The 13,495-nt window shown below is 45.2% G+C and overlaps 1 long non-coding RNA gene across 1 annotated transcript in view; it reads left to right on the top strand.

Annotated features, from left to right (window-relative positions):
- Nucleotides 1-13,215, top strand: part of LOC115305647 — a 99,530-nt gene extending 86,315 nt beyond the window's left edge. Inside the window, exon 5 of the long non-coding RNA XR_003914912.1 lies at nt 12,833-13,215. This is a non-coding gene — a long non-coding RNA (uncharacterized LOC115305647). The remainder of the gene's footprint in view (nt 1-12,832) is intronic.
- The last annotated feature ends 280 nt before the right edge of the window (nt 13,216-13,495 follow it).

Genomic DNA, 13,495 nt, shown 5'->3' on the forward strand with positions numbered 1-13,495 from the left:
AAGTCCTAGAGAAAGCTGTGGTCTCTGTAATTTGGCTTAGTGATTTGCTTCTGTTAAAAAGTAGCAAAGAGCTATAGAATATTTATGGTTTGTTTGACATATTGCTCCTTTAAAAAAAGATTAAAAATTTTTTATGTTTATTTACTTTTGAGAGAGCGAGAGACAGAATGCCATTGGGGGAGGGGCAGAGAGAGAGGGAGACACAGAATCTGAAGCAGTTTTCAGGCTCTGAGCGGTCAGCACAGAGCCTGACACAGGGCTCGAACCCACAAACCACAATCATGACCTGAGCCGAAGTTAGATGCTTAAGTTCTGAACTGACTGAACTACCCAGGTGCCCCAAAAAGATTGTTGTTGTTTTTTAAATGCCATATCAGATAGACCAGTAGGAGCAGCAATTATTTTTATCGGGTAGAAAACGGAGTATTTATAGAGATGAGTTTCATCGGAGAACGCCGCTGTGGTTCTCGAACCAGAGGTGGTGCGCAGCTTCAGCGGGCATTTGGAAACGCTTGGGGACATTTCTGGTTTTCACGACGACCGTGGCCGGCATGTGGGGCAATGCAGTTAAGAATTATCAGTGCCCTGTAATGTGGGACAGTCTCTTCTGGTGAAGCATGGCTCTGGCCAAAATCCTGGGGTATTTCTTGCCGAGAAATGCGGCAAGGGATAGATGCTCCCTCCCATTCTGGAGAGAAGCAGCAACAGGCTGGACATAGAGGCTGCCTCTTCTCACCAAACCAGGGGAGCTCTTGAGGAGCAAAGCAGCTGGGTGTCTTGCCGGGAGTGGGTCATCGTCGCCATTGCTCTGCGTGGGGAGGGGAGGAGAGGAGGTGTCACAGATGAGCAGAGACACTGCTCATCGGGCGGCCTTCTGTTGAGAGCAGGATAGTGTATGTTAGCCCTCAAAGAAGTGCTTTTCTGCAACCTATCTAACTCTGGTGCAAAACTTTCAGAGTAAAATTTGGTTACAGAGCACTGAGCTTACAGCCCTTTCGTTTGACAGACGCCGGTGCCTTTTCCTGTACTTCTGAGACCCACTGTTCCTTGGTAACCACGCTTCTGGAAGGTTGTGAATGTCAGCTCAGAATGAACATCTTTGTCAACATATGGGGTCATTAAAAATTCTCCAGTGGAGGATTTGAATCTAAAGGGCCGCTGGTCTGCACAGGGACCTCCCGAAAGCGGCTGTTCAGGGGTCACAGGCTGCACAGGGGCTGCTCAGGGTTCTCTGGGAGAACCTCCAGAGGCTTATTTTTATTGCTGGGCATGAAGGGAGTCTTCTCGCTGTAGAGCTGGCTGGGCTCTTAGGACGCTGCTTACAGTGGCCTCCCCACGACTAGGAGAATTCCCTGCAGTTCTGGGCTTCATTATTTTGTAACTCTGAACCAGAAGCCAGGCCCTTACCCTAGACGCCTCTCCCTGTAGGTCACCAAGGCCACCACGTCTGACTCTGACGTGGTACAGCTGGCCCCCACTTCCTCCCAAGCCTCCTTGTCCCTTACCTGGATGAGTGCATTGCTCTTAATTAGTCCTTTTGCTCCCAAGTTTCCCGCTGGCCAGTGCATCCTCAGAATGACCTCCCTAAACAAGATCTGATCCCGTTGCTTCTCAAAAGTCAAACTGTCCATGGTTTCCTGATGATTAAAGGTGAAAGCCTGACTCCTTAGCCTCCCCCTTAGGGCCTTTCATGCTGGCATCCCTTTCTGAAATGTTCTGCCTCCCCTTGCGTGCCAGAGGAGTGTTACCAGATGAGATCTTTCCAGAAGCTTTCATCTGTTTGCCTCTGCGCTCCAGGGTCAGATTCCTGGCACTGTGTCCTGGTGCCTCCTTCCTCTGTAGGGGGTACCCAACAAGACACCTGGGGCCCAGCTCTCTTGCCACCCAGGATCCAGCCCATTGCCCAAAGGGTGAGTGAATTGGCTGCTTTGGAATGACTTGTGGATTCTTCATATCAAAATTTAACCGTCTATGAAATTCTTTTGCCATTGGTATGTGTTACTCACAACAGAAGGGACCATTCTGTGTTATAAGTTGTTTTTTTCTTCCATATCTAATAATGCAAGCAGATTTGTCTTACTCTTACAAGTGTGATGGGGTCTATGTATGTATGCTTTTGCCAGCACAGGAAATTAAGGTGCATTTGATGAAGTCAGCCACTTCATTATTGGAGCCTTGCCTAAAATGAAGAAACTCCTCTGGCGGTGTGACTTGACTTATGTACTTTTCCCAAGCATTAACTTTACCCCTCAGATGCAACATCTTGGGGCGGTTTGCCTTGCTGACCCTGGGTGGGTAGGCGGCATCACGATGTCCGGTTCAGAGATCTCTGTCTCACTCTCTCACGGTACTCCTGGTTGCAGGAGGTTTTGAAAGAGGCATTTATTTTGCCTCATACCTTGCTTATTCTCTTCTAAAAGTTGACCGTTTAATCCCAAACAAGTTCATAACCTATTTCGAACTGGCTTTTGTATAATATGGTCCAAGAAAGAGCTTTAATATTTGCCTTGGGATAGTTGGTGTCACCATGTCACCGAGCCAGTTTCCTCTCAGCTCGTGTGTATGACACGTCTGTGTGCAGGTCTCTGTGAGTTGGACGTGGTGGAATCAAGACAGTGAAGCATGTTCCTGTCCTTGGTGAGCTCACTTCCCAGAGGGGCTCAGACAGGGGTTCCATGAAGCCCTGATACAAACAGGCTAGGAGCAATGAACTCTGATAACACGCCATCCATGCTCAGATCCTCCGTTATCTCATTTTATTTGTGTGGTGGCCCCTATGAAATAGGACTATCATTATCCTCATTCTACAGAGCAAAAACCTGAGGTTTAAAGAGGTTTGCCCAAGGGCACATTTGCCCAAGCCAGTCAGGCACCCCAATGTCTCAGACTTCAATAAGCATCACCTGCAATCTTGCTAATGTGCCGGTTCTGATGCGGCGGGTCTGGGGTAGGGCCAGAGAGTCACCAAAGGCCCCAGGTGGTCCGGATGCCTCTGGTCAGCACTGGCTATGAGTAGCACTGTTTTGAACTACACTGCTCCTGGGGCACCTGTGTGGCTTGGTGGGCGAAGTCTCTGACTTCTCCCAGGTCAGGATTTCATGCTCAGCTGGTTCGAGCCCCACATCGGGCTTTGTGCTAACAGCTCAGAGCCTGGATGGAGCCTGCATTGGATTCTATGTCTCTCTCTCCCTCCCTCTCCCTCCTCCTCCCCCACTCACACTCTGTGTCTCTCTCTGTTTCAAAAATAAACAAACATTAAAAGAAAAAAACTACACTGCCTCCTTCTGGAACCACTGAGATGAAAGCAATCCGGTTGGACGGAGAGCTGAGGGCGCCCGCGGTAGGGGTGATCTTCCATGAGAGTGTTTCTCTGGGCCTTTCTTGCCATCCCTTCCCACTCTTAACACAGTTGTCCCCCCCTTTTCTCTTCCAAGGTCTGCCTTCCTCCTGGCTCCTCCTCCTCACGTTGAAAACATACTCAAGTTTCCTCGATCCTAAATAAAGATCCCCTTGACCTCAAGCGATCAGCTATTTCTTTCACCACCCCTTTGCTCCTCGGCACCCACAGCTCCCTAGAGCTGCTTTCTCCCTTCCTGACCCATGTGATCTCCCAATTGCTTTACCACTGAGCACCCCTTTATGAGAATCCTGCGTTGGGTCTACACTGACCGCTGTGTTCTTTTTTTTTTTCTTGAGAGAGACAGAGAGAGTGAGCGCAACCAGGAGAGGGGCAGAGAGAGAGGACTCCAGGCTCTGAGCTGTCAGCACAAAGCCCGATGTGGGGCTCGAACCAGCTGATCATGAAATCCTGACCTGTGGGGCTTGAACTCACAAGCTGCAAGAGTTTATGACCCGAGCCGAAGTCAGACACCTAACGAACCGAGGCACCGCCCATGTGCCCCTGACCACTGTGTTCCTGAGCTCTCCTAACACCTTTGTTTTCTAAATCATGCTCCGTCTCCTCACTGCTGCAGCTTACCTTCTTAGGATTAGGGTAAAAATTCTTCTATTGCTCTCTATATGGTGAAGCATATGATACATATGTTAGCATCTGTATCCTATGTAGTATTGATAAAACTATGTGTAAAGAAAGAAAGTTTCTGAGTGAAGATGCAAAGGGCTCTTATAAGTCATGGAGCTATAATGTGCAAACTAGATTGGTTAATCAGAGGCTTCATGTTTCTGGATTTTCAATTATGTTCTGAGTATGGAAAGCTGATGAATAACTTAGGCTCAGACATGTAGTGTCATTGAGCAGAAAATTCAATTGGTATTTTTAGATTTTTTGAGAAATCAAATATTTTAAATACTTTAAGCCCTTAGCTTTTCATACTTCCACAAACACAGTACCTAGGTGGCTCAGTTGGCTAGGCATCCAGCCCTTGTTTTCGGCTCCAGTCGTGATCTCACGGTTCATGGGATCTAGCCCCACCACATGCAGCTCTGGGCTGACAGTGTGGAGTCTGCTTGGGATTCTCTCTCCCTCTCCCCTAATTGCTTGCACTCTCTCTCAAACATTTAAAAAATGAAGTGAAATATAAACACCACTTAACTTTACCCCATTTAACCAAAAATTTAAATATACATATGCACTTGCACACATATTACACATTCAGCGAAACAAGCCAGGCCAGCCATAACTGAAATAGGAAAGCAGTTAATTTTCAGTTCCTTAAAATATGTTGAATTACTAAGTGGGCAATGAAAGTTAAAGTAACCTTTGAAAATTTTAGTACTGTTTTGTATAGATTTCCTTAGAAAAACATTTTAATTTAAGCTGGGATTTCAGATTTCTAGGCACAGGGACATTTGTTTATTGTGCAATTACTTCATGGCCTTAACAGTTGCTATTATGAAATGGAAAGACAAATGACTTTGTAACGTTATTGTTTGTTTGCAAGTATCACTTCTGGTACCTTGCACAGCTAATGGCTCTGTAGGCTTGAGCCAGGGTAGAAAAATAAACTCAGGCATGCTATTCAGAGGTAGATGGCTCTCCAAATTACGTTCATGGTCTTAATTTCCACCAGATGTTCATTTTAGCCAGACACACATAATCATTTGGCTTTATTATTTCATGCATTTTTGATTGAAAGTGTTGAATATTTTAAAGTTCTGTGATCCAGTGAATATTGTTGGGATGAGGTTGTAGAGGATGAGTAAGTTTCATGCGATGCCTTCTACCCCAACGCGGGACCCTCCCATCTGAGATGGAATTTATTTAGTTGGATTTGTATCAGATTTTCTCTCTGGAGGCTTCAAGGAGCTTGCAGACATCTAACAGTTTTTAAATATTTCGAAAGAATTTCAGCAAGAAGGTGGAGTGGGGCGCAAAGGGGAGGAAAATTATGTGAAAGCAATGATAGCAAAGAAGCTTTGTGCCCCACCCACCTCAGCCCAACTCCAAGAGCTCTGGAGAACTGCCTTCCTTGCTCTTAGGGGAGGAAGAAAACTTCATGTGAAAATTAAGGATGTTTGATCCTGAGGAGTGCTTGCGCCAATGGCAGAGTAAGCAGGAGCAGCCCTGGTCTTAATGACCAGCTGTGTGACCTTGGGTAAGTTCTTACCCTCTCTGAGCCTCATTCATTAAAATGAACATTGGAATGGAGAATTTCTAAGGTCTGCTCTACCTATTGGGATTCTATAATTCAAAGACTTCAAAGCTTGAAAATAGTCTGGTCTCCCCTGGAAAGGAAACCCTGCATCTGAAAGGTGTGGCTTAAGGCAGCAAAACAAGACCAAGTTAGAAATGTCTTAAGCAAGAATACATACATATTTTAAAGTGTGTTCTCACTGTACTAGCTTGACGTAGCCTTTTCTTCCTCCTCAGTTGGCTTGGTCACTGATCTTTGTCTTTAATCCTTTATTTTTGGTTTTCGCGTTGTTTCTTTTGTGTTCATTTAAATACTTAAATTTTATTTCCTGTAGCCTAAATTATTATTCTTTTGCACTTTGTGAAACCCCAGAGTGGTCCTAGCAAACCCCAGGAGGGATGCCTGAGACAGAATTTTCCTGTTTAAAACAGGAGTAGGGTGTACTTGGCTTTTTTTTTTTTCAGCCTGTTTATGTTTATTAGCTCACTGCCAGATGTTCATTCTTTATTAACAGTTATTTTCTAAGCACCGATTGTGTGTCCAGGTCTGGTGTTGCTTTTGGGGAAAGAACAGTGATAAACAAAATCCCTTCCCTTATGGAGCTTGAATTCTAATGGACTCATGGACTCGTACTCAAGTACCCTGAATGATTTTCTTCTTCTTTAGCCTTTTATCTCTTTGAAGTGCTTAAATGACAGGATTTAAAATACTGCCATAGTTCCTAACCCAAAGAAGGTCCATATTAATGTTTGCTATTTTCTGAAATTATATTTGCTATTTAACGAAGTTCTATTGCTACATCTGTCTATTGTTGGCTATTTTCTGAAACTCTGTCTTTCCCTATATTTATACTGATAAAGATCATAAGCTTTTTTTTTTGAAAAAAAGTTTGATTTAGGCAAGTACATGTCAGATACCCATCTCCCTCAATTTTTTTTTAAAGATTTTATTTTTCAGCATTCCCTACACCCAACAAAGGGCTCAAATTCACAATCCCAAGATCAAGAGTCGCACATTCCACCCATTGAGCTGGCTGGGCACCCCTCCCTTAATTTTTTAATTTATCTTCCCTTTACTGCCACAAAGAACTCTCTATAAAATGTTGATTCATTGCCAAGGTGAAGGTTGACATTGATATCGTTCAACCAAGATGCCCCAGAAATAAATCACTGAGTCATCTTGACTTCTTTCTTACTTTCAGACTTTGTCTGTCTTGAAATTTTTATGAAACTTAGCAAAAATTTGAAAATAACGGTGGTTTTACCTGAAGACTTTGAAGTGCGTTTAAGAAGACCTTAGTCAATCAGTTGAGCTGTCCTGTATTGCTATAAGAGAGGCTGTCTTAGGACAGAAATTTGGGAATTCATAGTCTATCTTTCTGAACGTTTTTTTCTTTTTTAGAGTATTTATCTGGTCACCTTTATTACTGGGGAAAACGGATTTTATACTAAATAATACATTAGCTGCCTTCCTGCCTACGATGTATTTAGTATTTTTCAATTTGATTTTATTAAATTTTTTAAAGAATTTTTAAAACTTTTTTATGTTTATTTTTGAGAGAGAGAGTCCAAGCAAGTGGGGGAGGGGCAGAGAGAGAGGGAGGCACAGAATCCAAAGCAGACTCCAGGCTCTGAGCTGTCAGCACAGAGCCTAATGTGGGGCTCGAACTCACAATCCATGAGATCATGATCTGAGTTGAAATCGGATGCTTAACTGACTGAGCCACTCAGGCGCCCCTAATGTTGTTAAATTTTTACATTGAATTTTGCACAAGTTGTAAAGGGCATTCTTTGTTCATAGGGCTGTAAACATTTCAACCTTTGTCCTTCATAAGGTAATTATTTCATTAAAAATAAATTACAATTTATTCAGTAGCTCCAGATAAAAATGCTAATCACATGGTAAATGGATATGCTAAGATCTGAGAACAAATTACCTTGGTATTTTAATGGAGAGAGTTTTCTGAACTAATTTTTATTCATAGCATGTCTCTGGCTAACGTGAGGCCGATGATGAATTCTGTAATTAATGAGCTCAAGTTATAAAAAAAATAATAAGAAAGACTAACAGGTAGACAACACAGGGCAGTGTGAAGCCAAACTTGTTATTGCAGAGAAATTGGCTTTCAGGCATTCACCACAACCGGTGTCTTATCGAGCGTATGTTTTTAAATAGATTCATGAGCAGGCTTTAGAAGGCTCTAGTATCTCCCAAGAACTCTATGAAAAATGTTCCTTTTTAAAAGCTCATTTAATGGAGGTAAAGATCCTTTGTTTTCCTTTGTTTTTAAGTTCATTTTTTTTTTTTATTTTAGAGAGCATGAGCAGGGAGGAATGACACAGAGAGAGAGAGAGCGCGATAGAGAGAGAGAGAGGGTCTTGAGCAGGCTCCATGTGTAGCACAGAGCCTGATGTGGGGTTCGATTCCACGACCCTGGGATTATGACATGAGCCAAAATCAAGAGTTGGACTCTCAACTGACTGAGCCACTCAGGTGCCCCATGTCTTCCATTTTTTACTAAAGTAGCCGGGCTGTGACTCCCATGAAAAACTAAAGTCAGTTGAAATGAGGATCTACGAGGTCCCTGGAGGTCTCTGGGTGACCCGCACGTGGAGGCGTACCCCTGGGGATGTGATGGTTCAGCATCCCCCCGCTGAAGCAGGGTCAGGCGGCCCGTGAGTCAGGGTCATCGCCGTCCAGTGCCACCTCCTGTGTTGATGGCCGGGCTCTCTGGATGGGCCTGTTCTGTAGGGTATGCTCTGGCCACAGGTGGCTGTTGAGCACTTGAAAATATGGCAAGGGAAATTGAGGAATTGAACTTTTAGCTCACTTTTAATTTGCCTAAGCTCCAATAGCCCCGTGTGTTGTACATTGTAGATCTAGAGCAAGTGAGTTTACACCCTGTGCATCTACAGACTCGAGCAGGGGGCTCAGTGTATCACCTGTTGACATAGCCACGTGGTGTGTGATGCTTGGATGGCAGACGGAAGACAGAGAATTCTGTGCTTTTCAAAAGCGAGTGGAGGGGCACCTGAGTGGCTCAGTCAGTTAAGCATCCAACTTCGACTCAGGTCATGATCTCGCAGTCTGTGAGTTCAAGCCGCACTTCGGGCTCTGTGCTGTCAGCTGAGCCTGGAGCCTGCTTCGGATTCTGTGTCTTCCTCTCTCTCTGCCCCTCCCCCACTCATGCTCTGTCTCTCTGTCTCAAAAATGAATAAATGTTAAAAAAAAAAAAAGCAAGTGGAGACTTACCGTATCCAAGGAGACTTTCCTGTGGATTCACCGTTCCTCCCATCCATCCACAAACACACAACACACCCCCAGTGTAAAGCACGTGCACACACAGTATGGCTCCGTAGGTTCTTTGTGGCCCCGGACACATTTCGTGTTCATTCCCACATTCTGAATTGTGTAGCTTTACGTCTCCCCATCACTAGTAACCTTAGAGTTGGGTCCTCCCGTGTGATGTCATGGGCAGCGCCTGCGTGATGGTCGGTGGGGACAGGAGTGCCATGAATGCGGCGGCAAAGTCCTCTGGCGAGGTGTCATTCGATGTGTTGCCAGGGTGTCCTTTGGATACTTTATTGTTTTTTCCTACATTTGTGTTTTGGCTTAAAGTAATGAGGTTTTGTGAGAAATGAGTTTACCTGAATTTTCTTGCTTGTTTTTGCTTTTACCTTTTAGTTTTATACTTGTGGGCACAAACTAAAGCTGTCCTTGGGAACCAGGGCCGCGGTGTGTGTGATGAGGAGAATTTTCTGGGGTGGGGCTCAAGGGACAGCCTCTCCTTCCCAACTCCAGAATACTCATTCATCTATCCTAGTTAGTTTTGTGTACCTACCGTGGCAACCAACGGTACTGCGTGTTTCCGGCAATGCCTGTAGCTGGTGAACCTCCAAGAGCGGAGACGACAGAGTTGGGCAGCGTGGTGGGAAGAATGGGGGGAGCTCGGTCAGCCAGCACAAGTCACTGAGCACCGAGGCGTTCTCCCATCTCAGGGTGCTTGTGCTCCCAGAACTCTGGGGCCTGTGGGAGACTGTGTGTGTGTGTGTGTGTGTGTATAGCTTTTCCTTAGAACCTTATTATTAAAATGAACCCATAACAGAAGAGAAGAGGAATTTTGGGGCCCTGCAGGAAGCACAGGGCTCAGGATGTTAGGGTCAAGAAGGGGCCAGCTGCCGTCCAGGGCTGTGGTCCTCCTCGCCCTTGCTTGTGAGCCCACAGTCCCGGCAGTTGAGGGGGGGGTCCTTTGGAGATCTGGCGAATTGCTCTGCACCCCGGGCTCAGACCACAGTGACACACCCCTGTTCCTGGGCTCCATGGGCCTTTGCCCTCTGCTTCCAAACGCCCGTTCCCCTCAGTGTGGAATGCCTCTCCTCGCCAACCTTCTGAGCCTCCCGGCCTCAGGGAGCTTACTGCCTTCGCTGGGAAAGTCCTCGGGGCACCTTTGGGCTCCCACAGCCTTTGGCTGGTCTGAGCAAGCTCGGAGAAAGCCTGGTGTCTTCCCGCAGAGGAGCACAAGCAGTCAGATGATGCTCCACAGCACTGCTTCCCCGCTGAAATCAGAATAGACCGGAGCGATGTTTCACTCTACAGGTGCATCAGGACTGACTTGTGTCTGACAAGGAGGGAGCGATCCATTGCTAAATACACCAAAGAAGAGGCAGGGACAGTGCCTCATCGCCCCCCTTGCATCGAGTGTGGGTGAATGAACGTGGTTAATTAAATTAGATGACCATATATCAAAAACTATTCAGCTCAGCTGTTGAGCTGAATAGATGTTTTCAAAATAACCAGCCCGAGTTGAGGCTCCTCGTTACCAACTGACCTTCTTTGGCTTGTCAGAGGGGTGGGTGAGTGTTCAGGGACAATATAAGCGAGTCAGCCACCTCTGCTTCTTCCTCTTTTCTGTCCCCTCTTCTTTCTGTCCCCGTTCCTTCCCTTTCCTTTCTTCCCCTTCTTCTTTCTTTCTCTCCTCTTCTTTCCTTTCTTCTTTTCATCTTTTCACTTCCTGGTTTTTTTTTTTTCTGAATTCTCATATTTTCTTTTCTCTTGCTACTTCTCTTTTATCTTCAGCTAAGTCAGGACATAAGCAACATGGCCATGAGTATCTGTAAGTTTTACTGATTTTAATGTGTGCAGTTTTTAAACTATGTGTGTGTGTGTCTATATGTATGTAAACATAAAAATCTCCCTTTATACAGTTCTGACACTTTTGTAGTGTGATTAGTACTACAAATGATCTCTTAAAAACTATTGTATTCTATAGCATGGAACCTGATTTTTAGGCATCATTATATTTTGTGGAAAGAGATACGTGTCTTGTTAGACCAAACTGGTAATCTTTCCTTCACGCCATCACTGCTTACATGTATATTATACGCCTATGTGTGGATATGTGTGAATAACAGCCAAAAAATATGTACTTCTTTTTTTCCCACTTTTTCAATACATCGTGTGGCACTAATGAGGAGAAAGGGAGTACCGGATGCTGGAGTTTAATTTTAGTGGAGCAAAAATGAAAACCAAGGCTCGGTTTCTGCTTTGGTGGTGTTAACTCACATGTAAAATTAGAAATGTGGTAATTATTTGGCCATTCTGGCTTTCTAAGGGAAACCATACCGTAGTCTATGTGTGTATGTGCTGGCCTTTAAAAATAGATCCTGCCCCGCGACGAGATGACCCCCAGCTCGGCCTCCCTTCCCAAGTCCTGTGAATCGGTGGGCTTTCTCAGCAGTCGCCGGGAGTTCTCGGCTCTTCCCAGGAGCCTTAAGTACTGGCTTCGGCTGCATTCAGTTCATCTTTGGTCAAAGCTCTTGTGTTTTAAAAGCTAACTGCTGACGAGTAAACACTCTTGACCCTGGTTGTAAACATTTGTCATACGTCTGGTTAGTTTTAGCTTTCACTGACCAAAATCATTTTGGCAGAAGGGTCCTTAAAGTTTGACAGCCCAACAAATTATATAGAATCCTTTGTTTTTCTCACATAGGCTTTGACTGTGACTCACCATCCTTATGAACACATTTCTTCTCCGGTATTGAAAATCTCCTTAAATGTGTATTCTTGAGCAAAGGAAGTATAGAAAAGGACTTAAACATTGGATGCCTGAGGAAAAACTGTTTTTGGGCTTCATGTCTTCTGTCAGTCCTCTGAGGATCATTAATCTTAACATTTCTGTTTAGATTCTGGAAGCCATGACCTCTTTGGTTTATCTTTCCACCGGGATACTTGATTGTTGTCATTCTGGGCTATTTAGGTGACGGCAGAGCCACCTGGATCTCGAGTTGACACTTGTAGCACAAATCCCCTGCCACGTGCCTCTTGAGGCTTCAGGGCTTGGTGACCAAACCAGGGCTCTGCATTAAGTTATGGCTGGCAAAAGGCCACAGCTGTGCCCTGTGAGACAGAGGGTAGCATAGGGTATGAGGGAGACCTACTGACTATGAAAAGACCCAGTGATTCTCCCTGGTCCATCATGACCATTGTATCCAGACAGTCACACATGAGTAGAATGGGTTTTGTCAGTGGTTGAGAGGCTCTAGACTGTGCCAGGCATCGTGGGTCTGAGGAGCAGAGCTAAGGGAGGAGTGTGGGTCTGTGTGAGGAGCACAGCTAAGGGAGGAGTGTGGGTCTGTGTGAGCAGAGCTGAGGGAGGCGTGTGGGTCTGTGTGAGGAGCACAGCTGAGGGAGGCGTGTGGGTCTATGTGAGCAGAGCTGAGGGAGGCGCGTGGGTCTGTGTGAGGAGCACAGCAGAGGAAGCTTGGGTCTGACCGTGCTTTGACTTCTGCTTTGTGCAGCCACAAATCCAGAAAAATTCTGCCTGAGGCCCCAGAGGCCATGCCTCCTCTCTGCGGCGGGGTCTTGTTTTGTTAGGGAGCTACAAACAGCCTGTTGCAGTCAGAAGCAAACCAGTGTTTTCTGTTCCACAGCATTATGGACATAAAGTAAAACTCGGATTTGACAAACTCTGCCATAAATCTCTTTCCCTCCCTAAGAATCATGTGTGGAGGTCTGGATTCTCAATCTGAACTATGTGCAGCTGTTGGGATTTGGGCTGATTCTAGACTTTTGTATAAAATCAGATTTATTTAACATTCTCCCACCCTGAAGAAAACGGGATGCACCAGGCTCCCGTGAGAACAATCCTTTCCCGTCTGCGTGTGAGACCCTCAGAAGCAGTCCTATCCCCCGATTAGCAGTTCTGTTCTGAATGGCCCATGACCTTGACTGTGTTTTAGGACTTGAAAACTTCAGCATCTCGGCCATACTGTGAAATACTCATGGAGACATCTGTCTTCTAAATCTAACCCCCATGTCCAAGGAGAGCCACGCAAAAACGAACTGGAGAAGAGTCTAATCCTTCTTTGAACTATGGAACTACCAGCAATAAGTAGGCTGTACCTTAGGGGGCATATGGAAACCTCATGTCATGATCACCTAGAAGGATCCCTCCAAAGACTCTCTCCAAAAGTGGTGTCCTTTCACACACTTTGTGAAGCTTTTCAGTTTAGTGGACAGAATTTCTTAATGTGAATTTGCTGGTTTTCTAGTTGACTTAGATTTAAGTAGCAAGATGGCCGCATGAAGAACCACACACACACACACACACACACACACACACACAGACCTACCTGTGGAAAACTTGGGCACATGAGAATATTCTAGAGCCACCCAGCGCTGGCTCTGTGTGGCCCTGGGCCCAGGCAGAACAGCTTTTCTTGAGTGCACTCTGGCTGCACTCTGGCACTCTCATATTAGGATTGGACAAAAGAAGTAACGTATTGTTTGAAACTTAAAACCTGTTGTTGTTAAGACAAATATGTGATGCACCGTGTGCTTTACGTAGAAAATATGGATGCAGTACAGTAAATCCTAGTGTCAAATGAACAGATTTTCAGTGT

Source organism: Suricata suricatta, chromosome 10, assembly GCF_006229205.1.
Source record: "Suricata suricatta isolate VVHF042 chromosome 10, meerkat_22Aug2017_6uvM2_HiC, whole genome shotgun sequence".
In the NCBI taxonomy this organism is placed as follows: Eukaryota; Metazoa; Chordata; class Mammalia; order Carnivora; family Herpestidae; genus Suricata; species Suricata suricatta.